Raw genomic sequence first — 17,532 nt, forward strand, 5'->3', positions numbered from 1 at the left:
TATCTTTTTCTTTGTAATTATGACTTCTGATTCACTTTTCTTTGTTCTTGTTCTCAATAAATTAAAAACATCTCCTTTATGACTAATTTCTTCCATTATTATTTTTCATTCTTACATGAAGAGAAAAGGATTTTATTATTTTTCTCATCATAGTAATTAACTCTTTTTGTTTTGAATTGGGGTGATCACGATACGTCAAACAGAGTGAAAGAATGCCGTCGTCACAACAACTGTTTAGTAATTCGTCTTGTCTGCCAAATGACTCTTTGCCAGGGATTGACATAGACCTCAAGGCAACATTGCGGAAGAAAGTAGTGCGGGAAAAAAACAGTTCAAATGAACGAATACGATAGAAACTTTTCCCTTTCTCTAACGGACAATGCAGTCGTTCGCCAAGATCAGTTGGGGATGTAGGACCGAAATTTCACCTTGGATTTTATTAATCGGTTTCGCTTCCATTCGTTCCATGATTTTTACTAAGCTTCTGACGTTCAGTTTTGTTATTCTTAATACCAATTTCAAATCGGCAGACGATCTTAGATAAATAATCGATTTTTTTTTAAGTGTGATTTTATTAAAATTGGTAAGTATGCTTCGTTTGATTTTTTTTTGGAACTGCATGCTTTAAAAGTAATTCTGATTCAAAGTTAAAAAAAAAAATTGCAGCAATTCTCCCAAAAAAAGTTAAAATTAAATAAATGACTTTTAAAATAACGAATTAATAATTAATTTTTAACTGAAATTTTTGATGCAACCGATTTCGACAAGTTTTTTTTTCTTTATAAATTTTGCTAAAACTCAAAACATTAAAATAAGAAGCATTTCAGTTTTCAATTGGCCCATCTAATTATGATATAAGAAAAATAAAAATTGACAATTTTAAATTAGAAAAAAAATTATTCATTTCCTTTGAAAAGGTTATTTCCTAAGTAATGCTCATTGACAAAATAGAATTTATTTAATTGTTATTTTACTTAATTAAGGTTTATATTTTAATTACAATTTAACTACACATTAATTGTTAAGATTTTGTAGTACTGCATAAATACAAAATTTTAACCTTTCAAGCCGGTCTTCCTCGTAATTATAGCATCATGTTTTGAATTAAAATTCTGTATTTACTGCAAATTTATTGCAATATGTAAATTCGAGCTTTCAATTATTAATTTTTAAAAAATTTCTCAATGTCTCACAAAAATAGCTTAATTTGTTTTGATAAATTCAAATAATTATTTTATTATCTTGATTTTTTTTTGTTAAAAAATTAAACGATTTTCTTACTATAGTGCATTTACAATGAGCTTTTTTACTATTAAAGATCAGTATATTCGCTTTTGTAAAAATATTGAATTATGACCCAATAAAATTTTAATCCTAAAATGTAATTATTTTATTAATTTTAACTTGCTTCCTGTTCCTTTCAATTGAAGACTTTTATCGAAATTTCCTTTAAATAAATAATATTTTCCAAGAATTACGCCATGGAAAATAGTATAACTAAAGTGCAAAACACATACATACAATATTATATTGATTGCACTCATTCTTGGAAATGCTAATTCTTTTTGCTAATGAATTTTCTGTGCAAACTACTATCTTTATTTTATTTTAGCAGAATTCGATTCAAGGAATACACGAATAGTAGAAAAATATTTACAACACATTTTAAATTAAACGAAAGTATTTTACTAAAAGCAACATTAGAAAACAGCGTAAAATTTATTGTCATCAACATTATGAAAAGTTAAATATTTAAAAGGATTATATTTCTTTTCGAAAAATTTTCACGAACCATCTTATTTTTCTATTTGGAATGACAATAATTTTGAAATAGAATATTTTAACAAAAATGAATACATAAATTAGAATGTAATAGTTGAAATTGAAGTAATGGCCATGTAATTTTACAGAAAAGAAAGAAAGAAAAAAAAGGGTAAGAAAAACGATGCCCTTAACCCTGTGTGCTTTAAAATAAATAGTTGCGTTTGCTATTTCGAAAACAATAGCGGAGAACTAATTTGTAGAACAATGGAATATCTGCAGTTTCCGCGTCATGAGTGGCCTTTGAATGAGTTGAACGATACAAGAAAACAAAAGGAAAATTTCTCGTGTGTATTATTTTCTAATGAATTAAGGAATAAAATCATTAGTAATATCTCACATTTTGTTGTTTAAATTGAATAAAATAATTTTGAGTAAAATAAAAGTTTAATTTTCATATATATATATATATATATATATATATATATACATATATATATATATATATATATATATATATATATATATATATATATATATACATATATATATATATATATATATATATATATATATATATATATATATATATATATATATATATATATATATATATATATATATATATATATATATATATATATATATATATATTGCGAGGCATGTTAACCGTTAAATTCAATCAATCGTTCTAAAACTTGTATTTTAGTATGTCTAAAAAGTGTGAAACCATTTCTGTTTAATGATATTTACTTTCTGCTTCGAAGCACTACTTTAGCGTAGATTACATTATTTTGAAACGTGGTCACATATCGAAGACGACACCTTAGCCGGCAACTCCTTTCCAAAGTTCTACTCGATACCAATAAGAGGACATTAGGCCTCTAAGATTAAACATGAGACTTCGCACCATTTGAAGGAATTTTAAAATAAGCTTGAGAAATTAAGTTTCTAGATAATTTTACCTTATCAGAAAAACTTTGAACTTATAAAAAATAATTTATTTAATTTAGAATCAAATTCATTATTGATTGTAAAAAAATTCAAATGTATTTATCTATATTGCAACCATACTAAAATTCAGCAAGAATATAATTATGATTATATTTTTCATATTTTGTAAAATAATCCTTTGAGAATTAGTTCATTGTATTCTGACAATATGTACCGGGGATGAAATTTACTCTCTGCTTGCAAATATTATTCTTCGTTGCCAACAGAATAGATTTATATCTTTTATATTTATTATATCAGAATCAATTTATATCTTTATTGCTGTGTCAATTTAATTTGGGAATTTATTGCATTTGATTCAGACATTTATTATGAAATTAATCAATAGAACATTAGTCATCAGAGTTGGACTTTAATCTAATCTCTAATTACTGCTTCTACAGATATAAGACACATTAATTTTCTCATAATAATATTCTGCATTAGGAGGTGGTAAGTAATATCATAGTAGAGAGTGAAAAAAAAAGTTTAATATGTGTTTTTCATCATGTTGTTCGGGATTCATAAGTAATGTGAGGGAGCAGGTCACTTGAAGTTATAAAGTCCATAAGAGGTGGTAGAAAGCATGTCTACCCTTTCGTTGTCAGTTTTGAAAGAACAATTATGCATAGTCGCAAGGGTGGGGAATGACGAGAGTCTATTTAATGTAGTTCCAAGTAAGCAACTGAATCTGAGTTGCAGCATTTGTAGGTTTGGACTTGTGAATGGATGGATTTGAAGACTCTCGAAGCTAGAAATAATTTATTTTTCTTGTTTGGTTTCTTATTCTGTTGAGGAGATTTTAAATATTTGGAATTTTTTTCGTAATGCTTTTTAGATTTTAATTGATTTTTAAATATCTGTAAAATCTTCCTTTGTTCCATTATTGATACTACTTTACATTTATGGTCTCTTGAATTATTGGTGCGGTCAGAATGACTGAAAATAGAGTGACTGATTAAGGTTTCTTCTTTAAAAATAAAACAAAAAATTTTTCTTAGTTGATGGAGTTTTAGAAATTTTTCATATCTCTTGTAAGATGCTATATAGTGGAATCACCGCTGTTAGTACACTTTCATTGTGGCTTTTCTAATTTTTTTTTTTGGGGAGGGGATTTTAGATTTTTATTGCTTTGAGCAAATCATGTTGTTAATTTCCCTTTTCCAGATGCAATTAACATGTGCAAATGAACGGCTTGAAAACTTAGCCTGACCAACTTTCTGGTGATTTTTTTCAGTTTTTAAAACTTTATGATGATTTTTTTTTCATTTTTTTACATTCATGCAGCAATTATTTCTTTGTTATAAAATATTTTTTATATTTTCCGATTTTAAAAAGTGGTCTTGGAATATTGGTGACAGCTTGCTGATGCCGAATGCAGGAATATTTGAATCGGTCAACCCCGCAACTTTTTTTCATGAAGTAATTCTTAATGTACTCACAGGGGGTATCGGGGAAAAGACTTTTAATCACTATTTTGTGGATTTTTTAGCTTTCGATGATACTTTGTAATGTGTGAAATTTTTCTTATTAAAGTTCTTATTTTTCTGTAATTCTCTAGAGTTTTACAAAATAGGTGAAAATTCTAACATTGCGTTGGTGGTTTTATTTTTCATGTTATGCTTTCATTTAATTGTTACAGCCTAGTTCTAAATTATTTTTTTTTTTAGTTATCCAATATTTTGGAGCCAGCAGTTTTATTAATTTTTTCGGTCTCATTTATTCTCAAGAAAACTTTTATTTTGATCGGAAAGAAAGGCTACTTAGTTATATTTTCGTCATATGATACAGATTTTTCATTTCCTATACCATTGGAATTAGAATTCCTTATTGTTAGTTAATTCTTCGTCTGTGATTGGGATAATGTCATGATCACCATTATAAATTGCTGGGATTGAATAATGTTTGACCAACTAGAATTAAATAATGTTTGATCAAATAATTGCTTTTGTTTGATATAACATTTAATTTACTTGAATCTCAACTTGTAGGTCGCTAGCTAAAGTGGATGATTAGGCAGTTTTGCTGAGAGTTCATAGATAGGTCAATTTAAAAAAAAGGTTGTTTACCTAGTTGCTAAATCAATAAATTTTGTATTCTGTGAATCACAAAATATAACTATAATGTGAGTATCATCCCAGTGGTACTGCGACTATGTGACTATGAATGATACCACTGATTGTACGAATTATTCTGTAGTAAAACTTTATATATTACTTTCCGAAATTTTAAAAAAAAAATAAGTAATTAATCTATATTACTGTATTAACTTATTAATATATAAAAATAAGAATCGTAGATCCATGTTGTTATGTCTGTCTTAGTTTTTGATATCGTTTGATTTTAAATGGCTACTTTGACTATTTTTATTTCTGATAGTAACTGTAAATTGAAAATAAAAGTGTAAAAACTTTGTTTTTTAAAAGTTCTCCAAACATCTTCATTCATTTATATTATTTCAATCGCAAGCTTAATGAACAGAACAGAAAGAAATATTTTAATTACATTTTCGTTCATTTTAATAAATATGTAATTAAAAAGGGAAAAATTAGATATTTTCCCCCAATAATCAGTTGAGAATGTCGTACTAAGATGAAATTTTCTACCCTGTATAAAGCTTTATGACATATCCACCTGCCTTTTTATAATTATTAAAAAAGTAGCTATTTAAATTTGAACAAAACAAAAACATTTATAAAAAAATTCTTTCAAATTATAGTATAGTTAATGTTTTTGAATTTTCATTCGTTTCGGCTAATGTAATACATTAATAGTTCGGCAATGTTTCCTGGATTGTATAACCGAAGACTATACAGTTGTTGATTTTTTAACCACCTGTGTACATTTTCTTGAAGTAACAACAAGTAAGAGATTTTTAATGGCTGAGTGACTTCTGAGTTCAAGACGTTGCTTTTGTAGATTTTTTAACAGTTGGTTTTTAAAGTCACTTTCCGGTTGAGTGGAAGCTTTATGACACGAAATTTATTTTGGCTCAAAAGCAAATAGTTACAGAAAAGAGGTTATTTATTCTTTTACATGTTGTTTTTGAAATGTATTTTTATGGATTGTTTTTCTAGGAAGAGATTGTGTTAATTTAATAGTACGTATAATAAATTCTCAAAAAAAAAAAAAAAAAAAAAGATAAGCTGCTTGCACAAATTTTATTTTTTTAAACATGGTTTTGCCAGAAATGCTTCCACCGTAGTTTGCTTTTGCCAATATAGAAAATTAAAACTACTGCCACAAATATTTCTATTAATGTTTTTTCATTAAAGTTGACTTAAATGAGTTGTAAATAATTCCCTTAACTTTCAATTAAATATTAATATTTTTGAAAAACGTTTTATAACATAATTATTTTAATTCATTAGCATTTCATGATTTTATTTAAATAAAAAATCAGATTGTATTTCGCTTTTTTCCTGGATCAAATTATAAATGTTACTATTAAAATGTTATTAGTAATTAAATGTTACTATTTAAATATCGGCTATTTTATCTCATTTATTTGTCCAATCCAGGCTATAAATATAAAAATGTTACCAATCATTCCAACATAGGCCTAAGTTCAGAATTTTTGAAATCTGTCCGTATACATTTAGAGCTGTATGAAGAAATTTGTACTAAACAGGAAAACGATTTGTTGATATTGTGTTTATACAAGTGGACCGAATTAATTTCAAAACGCCACATATGATTGATTTATTTGTATAACATATCCTCATTGATGCTAATATCACTACATTCTCATTTATTGTATTGCATTTCATATTATATATTTTTTTGCCGATTGCAATATTTAACTATTTTATAAATTTTTTTTGTTTATTAAAAGACAAAAATTTGTATTATATTTATAATATTTATTTGAACCAATTTCTAAACCTTTACTAGTTTCGATTTTCCAAACGAAGGAATAATTTGATAAGATGAAGGCACAGTAAAAATTGTATTATTTGAATGATTTGTTTCCTTCTGTAGGGTTATCCACCTTCTCTACTTTTTCAAATCCACCTTTTTTCTATTTTTTCAAATCTACCACCACCAGGGCTATCCACCTTTTGCATTTTTTATTTAATCCAACGAAGACGTTTTATTATTTACATCATATAAAAACAATATCAAATACAGTTTAAATTGTACTCACCTGCCATTAGCCCAAATACATTAAATTCGCGCAGGCGTCCTGGCATAGGGGTAGCATGTCTTCCCCATGATCTGGACGTCCCGGGTTGGGCATGGTTGTTGTTCTATCTGTGAGATGTGTGAATGTGCCCTCCTGTAAAAAGGTGTTGTGCAAGCGAATGAGTGATGCGTGAGTAGCAAAGTCGTACTCTTGGCCCTAGTTGGCGCTACTAAAAAACAAGAGACGCTCCCCCTCCGGCTTAAATCGCTGTCTTCGTAACAGCGGGCTTGTCCATGGCAAGTCCCATAAGAAACAACAAACAACAACATTAAATTCGCTAATCTGTTTTTGTACTATCCGCTTCCAATTGCAGATTTAAAAAAAATATATGTGATGTCATAATATCAAGCAAAAACATATTACCTGTTTTACTATAAAAATATAGTAAAATAGTAAAATATTTTACTATAAATAATAAGGTTTAGAAATCTACTGTGATAATTGTATGTATAGGCTCCTAGTACAAATATAAATTGTTCAAAAGCATTTTCTTACTGATTTTGTTTTTGGCCGATCATTGGATTAGTCTCGATTTGTTGTGTCATTCGATTCCTCCGATATTTTCTGTATTTAGTACTGTAGCGACAAGGGGTCTATAGATATTACGGATATCAGTTATTTTTAATTACTCGTATTTGTTATTATTTTTTAACATGACTCGAAGAAACAATATTCTGACATGGTCGTTAGTTGCTATTTTACTGAATACAGAATATCAATGCATTTATTCCATTTGTGGAAATCAGATATGATGGGGGCATGGAGGAATAAAAATAATACTCTATCTCGTAGGCTATTTTTTGCATGCTTTCTAGAAAACTTGCCGTTTTCTTAAGCTTCAAATTATAGCTTGCAGAGCATCTTAAACTCTTAAAACTAAAATAATTCTCCAAGCAATTTAGAATTCCATCGGCTTGTTTATTCTTTCAACATAACAGCATATCTTACAAGCATTGCCAGATTCCAGAAGGTATACAATTGATCATCAGCTATTATACAAAAAATAAACGAAATAATATTAACAAAATATGTTTATCAAAGAAAAAATCGTTTGCTTTTACTTTTTAATAACATTTTAACAAAATAAAAATGGTAGCAGTTATAAAATGTCTGAAAAGAAATCGTCTGCTAAATGTCTATTAACAGATTTAGATTATGATATTTACCGAACACTTTTTATTTTTGCTGAGCCATTAGCTAAGAATTTGTAAGCGGACTTGCGTCCATAAGGCACAACAACAAAAAATGACGTAGCTTTATTTAAAAGCTAGATAAAAGAAGAATTTACTGTAAAATTTTCAAGGACAACCGCATAATTTAACCTTCAAATTACATTCAACTTGGAAGTGGGATTTAAAAATTTTTTGTAACATATAAGAGTCTCTCGCTTTAGGACAATAGATTTACATGCCAGTTGTACGCTATTATTATGTAGGCAAAGCCAGCAAATTAAATACTACCAGAAAAAAAAGTAAATTTGAAAACCAGTTTTTTTGGAAGTCATAACCCGCTCATTCTTTTTCAAAAAAAAAAAATCACTTTGTTGGCTCTGAGTACACACAGAGCAAAATTCCTCATGTTTTGGCACATTAAACGGGACTTCCTAGCATTATCACAGACTAATTATGAAACTGGAATTAGGTGGACAGAACTGCCTGTCTGTCTCTTGATGTCTTATAAATCAAATCGTAACGAAAGCATAAAATGATGTATGAGGTTTATGGAAGCGTAATCCAATTGACGTGCTGCTAAACCAGGAAGAAAATTTCTGTTAGAAAAAATGAGTGGGAAAAAAATTCTCTTTTTTCATTCTTGTTGACATAGAGAAAAATAGTAATCGTGAAAAAATTAGACCTCACATTTTTTATGAATATTCACATTTTAGACCTTAAAAAATTCGATTTTTTTTCCCTTGTGACTATACATCTCTGCCAATACGACTGTGAATGATCATGATAAAAACCTTAACGAGATAGATAGAATTTACCAAATGACTTAATCTGTAAAATTATAAATTTGTTTCACATGGTTTTTAAAATGGTAGGCTGCTTTATAATTTATTTGTATGCGAACGCGATGACTCAAAAACTGAATAAGTTACACGAGAGGGATTTTAATTGTGGTCTTCATGCATAAATGTACATCCCTGCAGGATTGGCCCGAACTAAATCGAGACCTGATCAGTAGCAGATTTCCAATTAGGCGGCTGCCTAAAGCCTCTAACTCTCTAACCTGAAAAAGACTGCAGGCACGTAGATTAAAAAGATGCTATTAGCGAAGTTGTGAAATAAATAAATTCGTAAGTAATAAATCATTTGACTTATAAAAAAGTTAGGAATCTGACCAGTTATGCTTGACGGAGTGTTAATATTATCCTACATGTTATCCTGCATTGCATTTATTTTTACTTTTACATTATTTATAAATACCGAATATACATTAAATCATAATGTAATCAAAAGTGAATAATTCATAGTCAATGAGTCATAATAAATAAATAAAAATGTATACATTTCAAACAGTTACTAAAACAAAATATTAGCCTAAAATAAATCGTTAGCATGATGTTAAAAATGCGTAGAACAAAAAAAACAAAACAAAAAAACAATGATGATGACTGTGAAATTACATTGTCCAGTTTATTGAAAGAAGAACTTCATATTGATTGTTGCCTAGGACTTCAAAAATGCATAAATCCGCTATTGCGACTAATGCAAAATTACATGCATACAAAATTGCATTTTAGTAAAGATTTATTGAAAACCTTAAAATATAAATATAAACATAAAAGCATTATTTTTAAATTCGACAAATAATGAATTATTTTTATAAATTTAACGTTTTAATCATACAAATGCCAAAAATAATTGTTTCAAGAAGTAATGAAATAAAATTTGTTGCTCGAATTATTAGGATAAAATTACAGAGCATGATTTTTTTTGTTTCATTTTCTTACATTTTTTATAATAAAAAAAATTATGATATTTTCAACAAATTTCTTACATTTTTTATAAGAAATTTGTTGATAATATCATAATTTTTTTTATTTGGCTTCTTTGAATCCAATACATAAAATATCTAAGGAAGCAAATCATACTTGACTAATGCTAAATCTCACAGATAATTTTTATTTTTTTATTTTTTGTAATTGTGAGAAAGATTTTTATACAGGTGCGACGATGATTGCAAAGACCAATATAATTATCAGAAGATCAAAATTTAGAAATGATTAAAATATTTTTAAATAAATGTTGTAATGTTGTGGTGATATGAAAACCAAAATTCCCTGACTAATTTTGATTTCATAACATAAAATAATGCAATCAATATCGTTTCATAATGTCACCTTTAAATTTTTGCACTTTTGAGAGAAATATCTGTGAATATTATCCAAATTACGGAAAGACAAAGGAGTTACACCCCCTGCTCACTCCTCTCAGCAACATCAAAGAATCCCGTTGCGATTCTTTTGATATCACTATGTGATCCCTACTCGCATTTCTGCCAGGAATAAGAAATTATAAATGAACTCATTACCAAAGAGTAAACTTAAATTATTTCAGATTGCATGAACCGTTAACATTCATTTTTTTCACCAATTATTAAAAACTTAATCGTTAATTTCTAAAATTAAAATTTTCTGCTGACAGAAAGATAAATTTTAGATGTTAGAAAGTAAAAATATGTAATTCTAAGATGTTAAAAAATCAAAATTAAATTTACTTTTTTTTTTGTTTTGACAAGATGCATTTCATTAAAATTGGCCGACATAATGCTAATGACATTGAATTAATTACCGAAGGCATTAAGTATTAATAAGATTAATTTAGTAATGTCACAAAAAATATCATATTGTCTTTTATCATATTATTTTAAATTATACTGGAGTAATAATGATAAAATATTCTTATTGGCTAGTTATGCAATAAAAGTGGCTAAATTAATTGAAAATGAAAACTAAGCTCTGCTCTTGTAGCTTGGAAACTTCGTTCTGTAAACGTATACGCTTTTATTTTTTGTCAGTCCGACTGGATTTTCTTCTGTATGATTCTTGAACACTTTTATTTAACCTAACTTCTTATTTTGTTTAATTTTGAGTTTTAATCGAAACTGCTTGATTTATACTCATTTTTCATATTAACCAAATAAAAAAAAGCGTTATTCATATTTCTCAATCATAACAAACATGTAAACAATCTGAACGTGCGCTTTGTTGCCCAATGATGATTAAATAAGTCGATCTGATTTTGCATCCACAAAAGCATATTATGTATAAAGATATTCTTATGCATTTGAAAATTTCGTATCTTTCTTTAAAAAATAACGGTACTTCCGATTATAATAGTTGTTGTTTCTAATGACACTTGTCATAGACAAGCCCACTGACTTTAGAAGTCGGCGATTTTAAGCCAAGGGTGCGTCTCTTGTTTTTCAGTAGCGCCCTCTAGGGCCATGAGTACGACTTAGCTACACACAAGTCACAACCTTTTTTACTGGGTGGAACTTCATTCGCGCATCCACAGATCGTAATTTAGACCTAAATCAGAGAACGATCACCTCTGATCCAGTGCCCTCAGTGGTATTACTCTCGACATTAAGGACTTTGTGACCACGACAGACTTATACGCACGCCAGCCACCACACACGCGGAGAGTCTTCGGCCGGCGGGGTTGGAACTCGCAATCCAGGGAACACGAATCCAACGCCCTACCAACCAGGCTATCCCGGCCTCCGATTATAATTGCATTGTGTTAGCTATCTATAAGCGTATGAAACTCAAAGCATCCAGTTCTGATTGATGGACGTGAAATGTGCACGAATCGCTTGATTGTTTGAAATATATATATAAGCAAGAACTAAAGCATCTTCATGTTACAGTATAAACCAACTTGAAAATGTGATTGGCATGATATCGGAGAAGGGAGCGAGCTCACTTTGTCCCACATCGCACCATTCGCATCATCCTATATCAGGTCCTGAATCTATCAAATTTGGGAGAGATCTTCCTCGAGAAATACATTTCCATCACATATTCTCGAATCTTTTCATATCGGAGGCATCTGTTCTCAAAATGCGCGGTGCTGTAGAAATATAACAGAAAGGGAAATTATCTGTCTTGTTATTGGAAAAGAACTGAGTATATGCGTATCTCATGCATAAAACAACTGACCTAGAATATGCTTTAGGTATCATAGTTATTTATTATCATGAACGATTAAATCATTGTTTTTCTTTCAAAAACTTTCAAATTCATATCCATATAATTTTCTACGAAATATTGTTTGATTTTATGGATATATTTCTTTCCAATGAAATATTGATTGCCAAATGGAGCAGTAAACATGTTTCTATCTTTCTTTTTTTCATTGAGTTTTCACCAATTCGGTTTAAACTGATGAAATTTATTTTACAGTGAATCATGTAAGCGCATAAATTTATTTAACGGCCATAGTCAGTGCGGTTTCCATGAAAAATAATAATAAATCTGAAGTCAGATTCAAATTCTTAACAGAAATAACATTATATAACAACGGTTGCCAAAGACTTTTACAAGTTTCTTGGAAGATCTAATAGATATTTAATATTTGTATATGACAGGACTGTAAGTATTTCGGACTTCTTTGTAATTCAATTTAAAGAATGATTGCAGAAAATGTATCAGAACTATTAACAATTTTTGTTCTTCTCTTATAAAAGACAAGCTTATCACAAAAAAAAAAAAAAAAAAAAAAAAATAAATAAATAGCTCAAAGCTTTTATTTAAAAGATGATAATGCATTAATTTCTAAATGATTCTAATCAAAATTATATTTATCCTTAGTCATTCGGAACATGTTATGGCACAAAAATAATTTTTAATCCTTTAATAATAATTTTAGTTTTGTTTCCATTATGCGTCTTTCTTCAAATGTTAATAAATGTTTTGAAAAATATTTTAAACATGTTTAAAAAAGTATTTTTCATTGTTGTATTTTCTGAGTTCATGATCACTTGCATTATGAGGATGGTAAATATATTTTTTGTGAACAATGTGATAAATCTGTAATTAATAATAATTTTTAAAAAAATAATATAAAGCTAAACAAATTAATTTTAATGCATTATCATGATACAATGCTCCGAAATGGAGAATCAAGTATCTTAATTATTATGAGTATCTTCCAAGTGTCTTAATTCTATTAACATTTTTGCTTCTTAAATTTTTATTTTTATTTTCTAGCATCAGGCTCTCTTAATAAGCGTACATTATCATTTTTTTTTCTTCAACACGCTGGTTCCGGCGTGTCACATTAATTCATTTATCCGATAATATTCACATGGGAATGTAATGAAGATGTATATAATTATTATGTTTTTAATGTATTTGCGTTTCGTAGATATATTTATACATAGAATCATCATTGTTTTTTTGTTCTAATGTGAAATACTTTTTTCAAAAGCCATGCGTACTTTACAAAACTTTCTACAATTGCAGGGAACTTAATGCCTTTGTCTTAAGCAACCGGAGCCCCATGATTACAAATAAAAACAGTTTGCGCTTCAATTTAGCAGCAGTTTTAATCTGTCGCAAGAACGTTATTCAAGATTAGCGACACAAAGAAGATAGTTGGTGTCCAAATCTTTTATGTAAATGATCAGTTCTATTTGGTAATAAATTAATGTATGACTTTAAATCCCAAAACCAGCCAGTAGTAGATTTTAACAATTTGTAATCAGTGAACTCTTTTTTTTTTTTTTTTTCAAAGAATTGTTGGTTTAATTTCTCATTTCAGTGCATTCTTAACTCAACATCATATTAATGATTTGTTCTAGATATATATTTTTTCATTTAATAACTTCGTAAAAATACATATGTTTTTATGTCTCCTGAATTCATTGTATCCATTATAACTTAAATACACGCCCAATATTAATAAATGCTGTTATAACAAAGAGAATGAAATTTAATGAAATGAGAATCTGACCGCCTTACTAAACAAGGTTTTGATATTATTCTAATATTTTATAATTCATGGAATTTATTCTTTTTACAAATGTATTAATTTGGCAGCTATTCTAATAATATGTTTGAAATCGACCTGCTCGCTGTCTCCTTGCTCTAGCAGCTCTGGATAGCTGTCTATTTTGCCTGGTTGAAAATTCGCTCCATTCACTAAACGCAGCGAGAGTTTTCTCTCCGACTCTCTCGTGTACTTGCACAATACAGCTCATTTTGAGTTTATCTTCGTAGTATAATAAAGAGATTTATACATATCAGAATCTCAGTTATCTTAGCTTTCTGGAACTGTAATTTCTTGAATAATCAAAAATTCTATAAACATTATTAAACACCGATAAATTCTAGTCAAAAGCGCATCTATTAATTCCGTTAATAGAACAAAATTCACCGCTTTTCCTAAACAAAGTTCTTCTCTTCAAATTAATCTTGCGTCCCATTCTTGCCTACGCTTATTCTATCTGGGGGGGGGGGGGAGTTGCTGCTAGATTATATTGCTGTTATGCAAATCATGTAAAACAAATTACTCAGAATCATCACAAATGCACTATGCTTCATACTCAACGTTATTCTTCACAATGATTTAAAAATACAAAAAAATCGAAGTTCATATTAAAGAACTTTCAAGGAAATTTTTCAGACATTAAAGCAATAATAAAAACCCTACTATCTCATACAATATCAAATTTACTAGCATCTTCTGAAAATATTCCTATCCATATACTACTACTAAACGGAGCCTTTAATTTAAACCATCTTGAAACGTTTATCAGCATTTATGCTTCACTTAAACTGAATCCCTTAAACTATCATCACAATGTTACATTAATATTTTGCTTCTCACTGCTTCACCTCTGGTACTGGTACAATTGCATCAGTTCATCAAGGGCAAGATCATTTAAATGTCCTTGTCCTTGATGATTGTTTTACACTGAATCTTAGTAGAAGTCCTCTAGCTCTGATATTCAATCAAATATTTTTTATAAATATTCTATAAATATTAAACTATATTTTAAATCATGGCTTATTTTCCTAGAATTGTGTATTTGAAATTATAAAATTTTTTCCTCAAATAATACGAAGAAAATCTGTTGAGCGATAGTTTCTTGACATTATGATAAAAAAAGAAAATACGTATTTTACATTAGAAGACAGGTAAAAGATCCATCATGGAAAGAAATAGCAAAAAATCAATCACTGTCAAAAAAATCATGAATGCTACACACTTTTACGATTTCTTTTCTATCTTCTCGATCATTTTAAAATCTTTTTCAAAACAATCATTTCTCTGCCCAACAATGCGAAACTTTCCAACACATTTACTACACCATTTTTCATGAAATTTGCTCACATTATTAAAGAAAGGCTTAAAAAATCGGACGGTTTTATTTTTCCATCCCTTTGTATAATTTCTTGAGTTTAAAAATCACTTCCTGATAATGACCTTCTACAAGTCTTCTCATGTGAAAACCGGTGAAAATCTTTTTTAGTGCCAACTTTAACACATTTTTCTAAAAAATTTGTTCACTTCATTAAAAAAAATACTTTTCAATTTTCTGGTAAGAATTCGGTTGATAAAATCCTGGAAAATTAAAGTTCTGTTGTATGCATTTTGTATTTCTTTATATTGAAAAAAAATAATTCAAGTTTGCATGAGTCAAGATCTTATTCTTAATTTGCATTTATTTAGTTTTTTGCTTTCATGAATTATGGCATTCGGATACACACGAATTGACAGATCAACAGATGTCAGCTTAAAGATGGATTTATTCTAAAATTTGTTGCATATCTACTGGTTCTATTGGTACTATGCCAAATTTCAACGATCTAGCTCTCTGAGTTCTTAAGCTACCGTACTGACGTACGCATTGAGATTTAAATGGATTGACGTAATTCCAAAAACAAATTTTCCGGCTTAAGGAGATTTGAAACTTTGATATTTGATCAAAATCTCGAGGTAGAGTTTTTTAATGATATCAATACATTTTTTTATTCATTTTACAGTACAGCACTAAAAATTAAAATTTTCTAAACAGTTCTACAAACTCATTCATGTGAATAGTGACGACTTTGAAGCACATTACTTCTTTTTTTTTAATCTTACGATCTTATTTAAGAGATTTCTAAACCGTATAGATAGCAACAATGATTTACAAATGTTGCAATTATACAGTGGGCTTAGCTACTCCCAAACTTGAATACATAGGGTAGTTTCATACACTTGGTGTTCCCGCATAAAATTCTGGATTCTGGGCAAAGCCAAGAACGCCCCAGGTACTCAGGTTTTTATTTTCAAAGTTCCGCACAATAGAACGTTATGCTTTTTAATATATAAAAAGAAATGGAATATGCATTGGGACTGATGGAATCTTTTTTACAGTCGATTGAAGATTTCGATTTTTTACAGTCGATAACTACAATTTCACTAACCAAATTTCATCGATTTAAATATTTGCGTTGCTGCGTTTACATGCATACGAATGTACAGACCGACAGATGGTCAAACACAAAATATAAAAATCTGATAAGAATTAACTTTAGATCCTAAAACTAAATTTTTCCGTTTAGCTCTTTACGTATGTAGTTCTCGTGCTCAGTTATACGTGGATAAATAGTCAGATATACATCCTATGAGTGGATTTCATCGAAAACAGGACAGAAATCTGAAAATTTTGTTTACATACCAAATTTTATCTGTCTCAGCTCAAAATATTTTGGAGTTGTCGTTTTTACAAAAAAGCAAATAAAATTTCAAAAATGTGTTCTAAGAAGTAGAGATTCATCAAGAACTCGGGTTCAAACTTTTTATGATTACTGTACTTTCTTTTTACATATTTGGTATGCAAGAAAGTAAAAGGGAGCCAAAACTGTCTCAGTATTGTCTATCTTATTTAAAGACAAACCACGTGATTAGAGTTAATTCCACGGAGTTAGATACTCATATCAAAGGGGAAAAGAAGATGGCTTCCGTTCAGTGACGTAGGGTTGAGGCACCATAGGGGTAGATGTCGGAATTAGTACCCGATTCTGGAAGGATTGCATCATCGATTACCCAGGGCCAACGAATCGGAGAGATGAAATGATTTTGGTCAAAAAATAATTCATTTTAGTTTTTAATAATTTACAATTGACAAAAAAAAAAAAAAAAAGGGGGACAGAATTTTGTAAATTGTTGAAAACAATAGCAAACAATGGATAGACGACTGTGTATTCGTTTCTTTTGCAGAGAAATATTCTTATTCTAATTATTCCAAAACCATACGAATACCAAGCAATCGTCATATCTAAAGGTAGAATAAATAGACTTGTTAATAATAATGACACAATATTTCATTAACCGCAGACAAAAATTTGCAATCTAATGGGAAAAGAGTAAAATAAATTTATAACTAAAAAAAATAACTTCTGCGGTCGTGTTTACGATCAGATCATTAATTTTAAAATAAACTGGTTGCGTACAAGTTTATAAAATTGCTCACTACTGTAATAAAATATACAGCTATTCAATTATTTGTTGTAAATATAAAATATAATATTTAGAGCAAAGATTGAGTGTTTTTAATCATTCTTAAATTATTATTATTTTTCGTCAAGC

At 28.8% G+C, this 17,532-nt stretch overlaps 1 protein-coding gene across 1 annotated transcript in view; it reads left to right on the forward strand.

Moving 5' to 3' along the window:
• Positions 1-394: 394 nt before the first annotated feature.
• The window catches only part of LOC129963051 (axotactin-like), an 85,527-nt gene continuing 68,389 nt past the window's right edge, over positions 395-17,532 (forward strand). Inside the window, exon 1 of the mRNA XM_056077076.1 lies at positions 395-583. The gene's annotated coding sequence lies outside the window, so the exon portion shown is untranslated. The remainder of the gene's footprint in view (positions 584-17,532) is intronic.

This window comes from Argiope bruennichi, chromosome 3 (assembly GCF_947563725.1).
Source record: "Argiope bruennichi chromosome 3, qqArgBrue1.1, whole genome shotgun sequence".
In the NCBI taxonomy this organism is placed as follows: Eukaryota; Metazoa; Arthropoda; class Arachnida; order Araneae; family Araneidae; genus Argiope; species Argiope bruennichi.